At 41.0% G+C, this 12,692-nt stretch overlaps 1 protein-coding gene across 1 annotated transcript in view; it reads left to right on the top strand.

Annotated features, from left to right (window-relative positions):
- PSMD14 (proteasome 26S subunit, non-ATPase 14) overlaps positions 1-12,692 on the top strand; it is a 52,496-nt gene that overhangs the window by 13,980 nt on the left and 25,824 nt on the right. The gene's annotated exons all lie outside the window — the stretch shown is intronic.

Here is a 12,692-nt window from a genome sequence, read left to right as displayed (position 1 = left end):
CGCCTCAGCGCGCTTCCGCCAGCAAGCAGTTAACATGGCCGAGGCCTTAAGGTTCATGTCTATGTTGTAGGGTTTGAGTGCCAAATAGATCACATTAAAGATTGATTTGCACTTCTGTATAGTAATAATGGTCCAGTGGACATTACCCAAGCTTCATGTCAGTATTGCATGTGAGTTTGTGGTTGGACGTGTGGATTTGGAAGTCCTATGCAGCCAGAATCGGACATTTTTCCCCGGCCACACCAGTGTTTGGCTGCCGAGGGGCCCTTCAACGCAGCCACTCTGCCGTTGGACACTCGGCCACCGACTGTTTCGCCAAGAAAGTAAGTACATTAAAGGGTTTTAGCGGTTAGGGTAGAGGGTTACGGATAAGGGGCTTTAGGGTATCGGGTGACGATTACTGTTTTTTAGGGTAAAAGCCTACCTTGGTGATGAAACGACTGGCAGAGAGATGTCTCTGCAGTGAGGCGAGTGGCTGCTCAACGCCGGTAACGACTTGGTCCCGGCAAAACAGCCGTGACCCAATGTCCTAGATCACTATGCAGCACTGTCACAGCTCCACGCCAATGGCGCGTAACTTGCAGAGAGCTTTATGGGCGATATATTTAGAAATATACACAACACTGAAAATTTCCCATGATAACGTTTCGCCTGTAAATGGTGTGTATTTTGGGATTTTTGTGCTTATTTCTTTTGTTTTACTTGTGTTTTCCTTCTATTTTAAAAAAAAAATCTCTGTTTCTCAGTGTTAACAAAAAAAATCACAAATTCGAATGTGGTGTTTATCGTACACTTCTTTTCAGTTTTCACAGTACTCGTGTGTTGCCTGTGGCTGGGCTGCTAAAAGAAGGGGAACTCCTAGGAAGTTATGCTTAATCTTTGTTTTTAATCAGAAAGGCAAGATTATGACTTGGTGTCTTTCGGGTTAAAAGCAGAATCCCTACATATATTCTATGTAAATGCACAGACTGTTATTTGCACTGGGTGGTGCCATCTACAAAAACTGTTTGGGAACTTTTGGAATTAAATCTAGATTGCACATTGAGGATGTTGCACAAGGCATTCATTTTTGTTACACTATTATACTTTTCCACGTAAACACTACAGTGTGGGCATGAAATATATGCCATCTAAATGCTCTCCTTTTCTCTCCAGTGTGCTAGTCCACCTCAGGGCTTATCATGATATTCAAGTCTTTATCTAGATGCAGGTAATGCAGATGTTCCCCACTCCAGTCCTCAATCAAGACCCTTCCCCCACCCTCAAAGGTCCGTTTTTAAGGATATTCCAGCTTCAGATGGGTCAATCAGGGGATCAGTCGTTGGCTGAGACACCTGTGCTGAAGCAGGGATATCCTTAAAACCTGATCTGTTCTGGGGTCTTGGGGACTGGAGTTGAGAACCCCTGAGGTAATCTAATGAAGTGCAAATGTAGAGGGTCACATTTTACTTAATAACTATTACTTATATCACTCCCAAAAAAAAGTCTGATTATTTCTCAGCTATGAACATGTTACTTTTAAATCGCGCACATTACATATGGTGCCATGCATTGGCTCTTTTGAACATTTCTTCTATGGTTGTTTTAAAAAAGAATAGAATGTCGTGTGACCTGGTTTTCGTATTAATGGTTTCCACTTTGATTTTGAATAGTGGTAAACATGCATAGCAATAGCCATTGTATTTCAGTAATATACTTGCCAATTAGCCATCAAGTGCTCCCATCTGTGAATGTATTTTATCAGATGGGATATTTGGGATATTTCCAGATCAGGGCATCATGGATGGCACTCAAAATGTATTACTTGGATACTGAATTCCCAGGCATTTGACTGGTGTGTGTATGTGTATGTGTAGAGTGGCTCAGTGAGTAAAGACACGGACTGGCACTGAGTTTGAAGCAGGAACCTTGGCCACGTCACTTTATCTTCCTGTGCCTCGGGCACAAAAAACCTAGATTGTAAATTCTACGGGGCAGGGACTGTGTGTGCAAAATGTCAAGGTAAAGCGCTACGTAAAACTAGCAGCGCTATACAAGAACAAACTATTATTATTTTTTTAAATGCAAGCACCTACTCTCTGAGGCGGGATACTCATTTGATTGAGATTTCAAACCCCCCAGATACCAAAGGTAATTTAATCTTAATGCTCATCTCACCCTGCATGTGAATGTGGGTGCTGGCATTCATGATACTGTGAAGAAGGGGAGTGGGGGGGGGGGGTGGTGATAGATTAAAAAAAAATATATATATATATACTAGCTGAGAGACTCGGCGTTGCCCGGGAGTCACACTGTTGCCCCCCACACACACATTGTCCCCCCTCCCCCACACACACACTGTCCCCCCTCCCCCACACACACACTGTCCCCCCCCACACACACACACTGTCCCCCCCCACACACACACACTGTCCCCCCCCCCACACACACACACTGTCCCCCCCATCCCCCACACACACAGTCCCTCCCCCCCACACACACACACTGTCCCCCCCCCCCCCCCCCACACACACATGGTGTCCCACACACACTGTCCCGCCCTCTCCCCACGCAGACAAAAAGCCCCCTCACCTCTGCCAGGACTCACAGCACTGCTCCTCTCTCCCGCGCTCCTCTGATTGTCGCGCGCCTGGCCCTTCTCTGCTCTCCCTCCCGCCCGGGGAGCGCTGCGCACGCACCCCCTCTGTGCACCTGTGAGCGCGAGCTGCCGGGAAACGTGCAGCAGGGAAGGTGCAGGGCCTGTCCGTGTGACGGGGGAGAGTGACGGCCACCGGGAGGGGTGAAGGTGCGGGGCCTGTCCTGCTGATGGGGGAGAGTGACGGCCACCGGGAGGGGGGAAGGTGAGCTGCGGTCCGGCTGATGGGGGAGAGTGACGGCCACCGGGAGGGGGGAAGGTGAGCTGCGGTCCGGGTGACGGGGGAGAGTGACGGCCACCGGGAGGGGGGAAGGTGAGCTGCAAGGGGGCCTGAAGCAGTGGTGTGAGTGTGTGAGGCCAATGAGAGGTGTGCGGGGGCGGGCGGGCCAAGGGACCAATGAGATTGCCGCTAGGGACAGGAACACACCAGGGAAACATACATACATACATACAATGCTTTCAGAAATATATAGTAAGAAGATATTATATATATATATATATATATATATATATATATATATATATATATATATATATATATATATATATATAAAAAAAATTGTCACAGATTCTGCATTGTGAATCTGGCACTATAATGATTGCAAAGCAGACATGAATAAGTTGTGGTGGGTTGTTTTTGTCCCTTTTGTGTCCACTATAACCTAATGTATACTCAGTACAGGTATACCCCGGTTTAAGGACACTCACTTTAAGGACACTCGCGAGTAAGTACATATTGTCCAATAGGCAAACGGCAGCTCGCGCATGCGCCTGTCATCACGTCCTGAACAGCAATACCGGCTCCCTACCTGCACCGAAGTTGTGCGCAAGCGGGGAGACTATAGAGCCTGTTACACATGCGTTATTTACATCAGTTAAGCGCGTATATGACGATTGCCGTACAGTACATGCATCGATAAGTGGGGAAAAGGTAGTGCTTCACTTTAAGTACATTTTCGCTTTACATACATGCTCCGGTCCCATTGCGTATGTTAATGCGGGGTATGCCTGTATATATAAAAAAAAACAAGCATTCCAGTAATTAAGTAGACATACGACAAAATTAGAGTCATTGTTTCTTTTGTAAGCCGTTTCAATAGTTAAGATACAGTATATTTTTGCAACTGCATGCACATTCCACTGGCTTCACATTTCTTCTGTGACACACTTTTACACACCAGCTGTGCGTGTTCTCACCGTTTACACTTGCCTTTTTGTTTTGTACACCAATCGGGTATATATGGTTTTATGAGTTTGTGAGAGGAAGCAGGCTACGCCCCCTGTCTCTCCCCCCGGCTCTCACAGCCCCCCCCATCCCCCCACCTACCTTAATTCGCGACAGATGACGCTGCGGGGTCATGTCACGTGACCCGCGACGGCATTTTACGCGTGTGACGTCACTTCACATGGCGCCGCCGCAACACAGCCGGCTGAATCCCGATAAGTAAACAGTTGCAGGGGCCTCACGCGATCCCCCGTCATTTAATTTAAATGCCTGGGGGAAGAGTCCAGGGCAACTGCCCGCGCCCACCCAGCAAAATCTCCCGCCCCCCCTGCGGGTTGCACCCCCCACTTTGAGCACCGCTGCATTAGGCTGGTTCTATAGTGCGGGTGTGCACTGCGCCAGTTTTAGTTGGCTGAGGTGAGTCAGCCATTCTATAATGGTGCCACGCGTGCGCACGGCAGGGAGCTTGGAGCGGACCGACGAGGGAGAAGATGAAGAAATGAATGATTTCGTGGTGGTGGTGGTGGCGGCGGTGGTGGCGGGTGTAATTTAAATAAATAAAAAATATTTTTATTACATAATTCGCAATCTCTACACACATACACACATACACACATACACACATACACACATACACACATACACACATACACACATACACACATACACACATACACACATACACATACACACAGTACCTTCACTCACTTCATACACACGAAAAGCATTCGCACGGTATAGAACGGCCCTCATACAGTACTTTTTTTCACTAGTAGGGAGACTATTGGTTGATGTAAAACGTAACAAACCTTTAGTTTGAATGTAATAACTTCTTCAGGATGAATGTCTGCACTTATGGATGCTATTGGTGATTTCCAGCAGGGGTTCTCAAGCCTCCCAACAGGTAGTTTTCAGGATATCCATGCTTCAGCACAAATAGCTCAGTCTCTGAAGCTGGGATGTCATGAAAACCTGACCTGTTTGGGTGGGGGCCTTGAGGACTGGAGTTGAGCACCCCTGATCTACAGAACAGAAACCCTTGAGTCCTTTAACCTGTACGACACATGATGTGAAAGCTATAAGAAACAAATGAATTCCTAAAACACTGGGAGAAATCAAACAGAAATGCTCACACAGAGCTGGAATACGGGTTACGAAATAAGATGTTGTGATAAATAACTCATGTGAGGGAAATTGAAATAAAATAACGTGTGCAATACAAAAATGGAATGACAATGCTCCGTTGGTAGAAAAATGTCTGCCATAAAACTTTTTTACATGACCAAATTAGTTACATTCATTGTTTTCTATTACTAAGCAAATGTCATGAATGATTCTATCCAGTGAATATAATAGCGAGATCACCAAAGGTTTTGCTGGGCTCAAATTTCAATCCAATTTTTCCTCCCACAGGTTTAAACCTGTTGCTTGATCTTTCATCATAACTCTGATCTATCCACTTTCATCAACACTTCGATTGTGGAAATGTGAACATTTTCTTTGCAGAATGTATCAGACCATTTTTCACATAGTGTTCTGCTAAATAGAATTGACATGTGTAGTTTCTTCTAAAACATGAAAAAGTACATCCTTGAGATTGAAAGATGACAAAATAAATAGCACTTCTGTTCTGAGGACTTATTACTATGCACAGGCATAGGAAATAGAGTACATTTCTTCACTTCTGTAGCAGTGGAAAAATAAATATAAAGAATGACAGGAAATGCCCAGATTTTGATTACATGAGTAGATCAGAAACAATGTACAAATCCATCAATTGCAGTTAGTGCTGCAATTTGAACATGGAAAACTGTAGCAATGTCTGCTGTATGTTTGTCTGTTTTTGCAAAGGTAGTCAAAACTATTCTGTTTAGGTACATATATATATTTCTCCATTATGATATCTACTTCCCTGCAAACCATTAGCCTTATCAGAGCTGAGATCTGCTATGATCTGTGGCTTTTTCTCTCCTTTTTATTAGGCTGGAGGGGTTTCCTGGAACAGACGGATTTCTGTGTGTTTGTCAGACATCATATCCCATCCCAACCCATTATAACTCTGAATCATCATATGATAGGATTCCGTGGCAATGTTGGCTTAGTCTTATCACACAATATTACAACTTGGGCATGCTGAATTGCTTTTCAACTTTAAGAATGCACATCAGATCTTGAGTAACACTAAGGCAGATGCCAATTAATACTGCTGTTACCAGGAGAAAAGGTTGCAGCGATTCCTATGATATAGCAGTAGGAGCAGAGTTTTATAAAGCACTGTGCAAATACATACAGCATTTGTGAAAATACATATTTGTGAACATTGTTAAACAGCCAGACCAACATACTTTGGTGTTACTTGGCAAGAAGCGAAGAATTGCTGCTATTTTGTAGTGTTTATTTTAATAATTTAGGTTACTCTTTATAACTTTTCCAAAATAATCTGAAAAGCCACACTACAAACATCAATCACCAGTGGCACATCAGGGAATATGCAATGTACACTACACACTGATGTGGTGCGATGAGTATGAATTCCACAGAGGTTTAAAAAAAATAAATGGAACTTTCCTCATTGCAAAGGCACACACACGGTCACGTAGGTATATTTTTTTGATGATGTTTATACCCATAGTGATGAGCATTGGCCTATTGGAAGTTAGTGCATCTTACTAAGGGGCAGGATCACCAAGCTCTAATACAGGGTATTGCACCCTGATCCAGGATTTGACTTGAATGGAAATTAGCACTATTGGTTGCGATACCCTGCCTTGTATCTTGTACCCCGGTGTCTTCTCCAAAACTTAAGTAGTTACTCATACATGTTATATACAGTATTAATATACATGCGCATGCGTACACACACACTCACAATAACGCGTGTTCAATTCCAGTAGGTCGTCTGAACATGATCTGCTGCTTTTAAAAACGTGCTTTTTTTTATATATCAGAAAGAAAGGCAGAGAAACAATTAGAACTGATGACTACCTTTTAAATGAAAATACATTTCAGAGCTGAAAATAACCTCTTACCTCTTGGAATGTTAGTTTCATATTAAGGTTACATTAAGAGAGCCAGTAATTGGTGTTACAGTCATGCACAATCCTTCTGACTGGAAAATAAAACGGGATGTATTTGTCCTCGTTATCCCATGACCCGTGAAACTGCACTCACAGGAGAGCCACTTATGACATCATTAAGGTCATTAGATAGTTTTAAAAAAAATGTCACACCTCTTTCCTCCCGTGATTTGCTTTCTGTTTCTTTGGTAGTGAGTACAAAATATGCACCAAATTAAAATGATTATTATACATGTGTTTATAGCATGGAATATTTATTTGTTTGATTAAGTATTCCTTCCAGGGTACAGCTACTCGGTCTCAGTAGGGGTTAAACACAAATGCTGTGGTCAATTTGTTCACAAACCGGTTTAAATAGGGTGTTGATTGCTTTAAAGATGTGTTAGTGACTTGAGGCGGTTTTTCATTCCTGTACCAGGGTATAAGTAGTCTGTTAATGTGAAATTCTGTATTTCCATTGCCTGTCCACAAATCTCACATATATGTTCTAGAAGTGAAGATAGAAATAGTCAGTACTAAAAAATCACCTGAAGGTGCAAAATAAAGGTTTTTTTTTTTTAAATTCTATGTCTATTTGCTTTTCATTTTTTTCATTATGATTTCAGATTTAACGTAGAGCAAAATTCACTAAATTGTGGTATTGCACTTGTATAGCTACTGATGTTGTATGAATTAGGTACGTGTTGGTTAATATTCTTAAGCAAAATAATACTCATTAAAGAGGACTTCTGTTGGGAATGTTCAGATAATGTTGCTGCAATTCCTGCGTTAGTGGAATTGCTGGCTTAATCCTTAAGGCAGAGGTTCTCAACTGCAGTCCTCAAGCCCCCTCAACAGGTCAGCATGTGGCTCCCTGCTTCAGCACAGGTGACTCAATCAGTGGCTCAGTCAGACTGAGCCACTAATTGAGCCACCTGTGCTGAAGATGGGATATCCTGAAAACCTGACCAATTGGGGAGGCTTGAGGACTGCAGTTGAGAGCCTCTGCCTTAAGGTATATGTACATTTCAGGTGAAAGCATGCATGTAATGACTTATCTTGCAGATTCCTTAATATTTTCCAGGGTGAGTCAATGGCCTCAATGGTAATCGCTAGTAGCTCATCTTAAATGAAATGTTAATATGCTAAACAGACACACAAGCTCATATTTGGATGGATGTTTATTCTACAGTTTCCCTAAAATACATCTTGATTGGTTTCATTTATTTGTAAATATATTTGTATCTGTACCATCAAAAAGAATAATGTATCCACAAGCATAACTATCAAGTTTATGCTTTTCTCGTAGGATTGAGTGTACAGGAGTCAATCCACCAAAATAAATAAAAAGGACAACACGTTCTTTGTGCAAAATATGTATGGAAACTAAGACCTTTCACAATAGGACTAAAGTTATAGGCTTCATTTTTTGCCCGAAACATTGTCTCTAAGGCCGGGGTGTGCAACTCCAGTCCTCAAGAGCCACAAACAGGCCAGGTTTTAAGGATATCTCTGAGCACAGGTGGCTCAGTCTTTGATTGAGCCACCTATGGTGAAACGGTGCTGCTGAAAACCAGACCTGTTGGTGGCACTTGAGGCCTGGAGTTGCCCACCCCCTGAATGTTACATTTTCCTCTAGCTGATAGAGTTAAAAAAATAAATAAATAATAATTTTTATACGATTTGTATTCTCATAGTTGTTTTTATACTTGCCCCTTATGATCACTAATCTGTCTTTTGATTATGCTTGGGACTTGTTAGTCCTATTGTGAAAGACATTTGTTTCAATACATGTTTTAATACAATTTGTGCACAAACTGTTGTCCTTTATATTCATTTTGGTGCATTGACTTCTATATACTGAATTTCACTTTTTAGATAGTGACAAACTATATTTTGAGTCCTTTTCACCTTGTATACTGTACCTTTATTTTAAATTGTTTGCCTTTTTTACTCCAACTGGGACAGTTGTGAGGATTTTATTTTATCATCGGCATTGCAATATCAGTGTGGGACGTAGTCCATTGATATAATTTCCAAGATGAAAACTCAAATATTGTTGTATACGATTAATTTGGTTTTATTTATTTTATATACTGATCCACATTGGTCTTTGCGAAAATAATAATCTTTTTTTTTTTAATCTGAAGGTATCTATTGTTCTGTGGATCCGCCACTCAATTTAGTACAGTTTGTCTATTGAAACGATAAAAATGATGGTTAACAAAAGAAGTGCTAGCATTAACCGCAAGTTTTTTTTGTTTTTACATATACTTTGTTTTTACAAAAATCACGAATTTATTGACTTTCCCGACTAGCAGTTTTTAAACGTTTTTTTTTTTTTTTTTTCCTTTTGCTGGTATCATCAGTCCAGAATGATCTTGCATTTCATTACTCCATGTTGTGTATAGTTAAGTATCTGTGGGTAACAAACGTACATTCCGAATTTGGGCTACCAAGAAGATTCCACTCTTGACAGAACATCATAGTCTAATGAGGCTTTTCCTCAGTCATGATAACAAAAAATCCTTTTTAGGTAATGAATATGCACTAAATTAAATACTTAAAATCAAAAGCAATCCCTTTTAAATTATGGCATAAATTTGCCTCAGTTCAACTCTATCTTGCAATTGGTACATAATCCCAATTTATTGTAGTATTGGAGTTATTTTAAGGGTACACATGCTTCTAGACAAAATACTATATTGTTAAATAACTCTGTGCCAGCAGTACTTTTGTATTTCATATGTGTTAATACCAGAGTTTAGTTTTTGTTATAATTCGCTTTCAAAGTCCATTTTCACACCGTATCTCTCTCACACACACACACACTTTTTTTTATTTTTTTTAGGCTTGCCAGATGAAATTACATTCATCAAGGGTTAAGTCAGCAGGAAAGAATTCATTTCCACTTTAATGACCTAGCCTTGCTTGGCTTGGACGATGGGGAACATGCGTCTGACTTGTACGCCTATTGCCAATTAACACCTCCTATAACAGGTTGCCTCAGCTAGTCATTGAAGCAGACGCAGTAGCTATAGTTTACATGCAGCTTGTTTTTCACACTAGTTGTTTAATGCTCACAAAATTAAAGTATTAAAAGGTTGCTTCTCTTGCCGAATAAGAAATAAACAATCTTAGTAACTAGATGTATATACTGTAAGTTTCCGGTGATCCGCGTTTCCACCTTTTTCTATTTTGAAGGTTTTCAATAGCAAAAAACGGCAAATTATAATTGCATCAAATGTTGTAAGAATCAGATCTGGAAACACTGTGAAGTCGGCTTTCTTTTAAATCAACTTCACAGCTCATTATCTGTTTTATATATATATATATATATATATATATATATAAATCACATCTTTTTTCAAGACCGTCTGTTTTTCTGAGAAAATAATGTAATGTTAACGCCTAAACAAGAACATTTAAATACACATCATAAAAAGAACACTTGTATATAGCGCAATTGTGGCTGAAAACAAATGCACTCTGCTCTTCAAAACGTCTGTAATGAATATTTCTTTATTTGCTCTCTGAATTATTACTTTGTGGGCTTATTTACATCAAAACAGAGTTCGGTGTCAGATTGCAGCTTCTCATCAGTTGCTTGACTCCTTGTTTAATCAGCAGGTATTTAATAACATGTAATAAACCTGGCTAAATAAGTGATAGAAGTTCACACATCACAGAAAGGTGAAGTAAGATGGCGAATAGTGTTAACAAATTTGCTAAAAGGCCTGAGCAGATAACACATTACATTTGTGTTGTTATGATGGCAAATGCCTTTTGTAGCACTTTGTCAACAAGGACTGCCCATGTGAAAGGAAGAAGCCAAATACATTGTCTCAACAGCAACAAAACCAAGTAATAGATTATTAAAGCGGTTTTTATTTATATATATATATATATATATATATTGTATTTCCGACATCTGTTTGGCTTTCTGTATTCTTTAAAGTAACTGCGATTTTAATTAAAATGATCTATAATTCGTTATTTCGTTTCCTCTGCCTTTTTATTTACCTCTCTGCCTTTTTATTTACCTATCAATTTTTAAAAAAATGCAAAAATCAAGCACAGCAGCTCCAATATTTAAAATCCCTCTGTACCATTAGAAACCCATTCCAGGGTGGTCTCCCCTCTTGTGTTTGCATGATCATTTATTATTCATATTATTATACAGACAAATCGAGGTACGCTGGAAGAGGTCTTGGGCTTAGAAGAACAAGATGGACTTTGTGTTCTTCCAAATTACATTATCATGATATCATCATTATCCTGGGCTGTGAGTTAGTGGAAGACCAGGATAGACGCTGCAGGTTTCAGATTGTTTTTACGGCCTGACTGAAGGCTGTGATTATTGCCCTGCAGGCAGGTCAGTTCACTGGCTAACACTTTTAGACAGTTAAAGGCAGATTGTAGCAGCTATACTTTTTTTTTTTTTTTTTTTTTTTAAAGAGATAAATCAGTCAGATCGATCTTGCAACTGACCTCTATACTGAATGCTAAAGAATTTGTTGTCTTAGTTTTTCTAGTCTTCACCTTTATTATAATTGTAAGCCTTTTTTCATGTTAACTTTACATTTTATTTTCTGATGATAAAGGCTAAATGGGTATACAGATGCTGTGTGTGTGTGTGTGTATCTCTATCTCTATATCTCTATATACTGTAATATAACACACATACACACACACACACTACCCTGTACAAACACAAACCACTGCTTTAAAATCACTTTCTTGAGATATTGTTTTTTTTTGCTTTGGTGTGTTTTCTACAACAGGGGTGCTCAACTCCAGTCCTCAAGACTCACCCCCCTCCCCCCCTCCGGCCAGGTTTTAAGGATATCAAAACTTCAGCACAGGTGACAGTCGAAGATTGAGCCACCAATGCTGAAGCTGAGATATTCTTAAAATCTGACCTGGTGGGGGATGTTGAGGACTGGACTTGAGCACTCCTGCTCTACAACAGCGGTGCGCAAACTGAGGGGCGTGCCCCCCAGGGGAGGCGTGAGAATTTGAGGGGGGGTGGGCAGTTAGAGACCCTGTGCTCTTCCCCACGGCATTTAAATTAAATGCCAGGGGAGGCGTGAGGCCGCTGTAAGTCCCTTACCTGCTCTCTGCCGGGTCTTCGGCAACACGGGGTCATGTGACGGCACGTGTCACCATGGCAATGCGCGTCAAATGACGTGGCGGGGTGACGTGATGTCACATGACTCGCGACGTCCTTCGACACCGGGTCATTGCAGAGGGGGCGCGAACGCTGCGGCTCCCGGGCAGGGGGGGCGCAGCTCAAGAAGTTTGCGCACCCCTGCACTACAACACTTCTCATGCATTAATGGCAGATTTTTAACCCCCTAAATACTGGTAAGTCCAGCAACATCTTGCACGGGATATCCATTCCAGCAACTGGGGGAGGAGGCAGGTGTTTTTGTGCCTTTCTCTTTTAATAGAAAAAAAAATTAGGTATAAAAATAGATGGTGTGAAGACTTAACACAGATCGATAACCCTGGCTATCCTTTAAGAACTTTATATTTCAATAACAGTAGTTATTTTTATTATTATGTAAAAATACTTTATTATTGGGTTTGCATTAGATTGTGTTGCTGATTTGGACTGTAACTGAGCTAATGTTGCTGCAGTGCTTTTAGAAGTAGAAGCCAAGTATTTCTCACAGCTTTCCCCACCTAGGGACCCAGTGATCCATCTTCTCCCTGTGTTCTAAAGTGCCCCCACAGCACTTACCTGCGTGCAACCTCTAGCACCAATCAGCTG

The sequence above is a fragment of the Ascaphus truei genome, chromosome 7 (assembly GCF_040206685.1).
Source record: "Ascaphus truei isolate aAscTru1 chromosome 7, aAscTru1.hap1, whole genome shotgun sequence".
In the NCBI taxonomy this organism is placed as follows: Eukaryota; Metazoa; Chordata; class Amphibia; order Anura; family Ascaphidae; genus Ascaphus; species Ascaphus truei.
The sequence above is the reverse complement of the archived record's forward strand: the minus strand, read 5'-3'. Positions and strand labels throughout refer to the sequence as shown.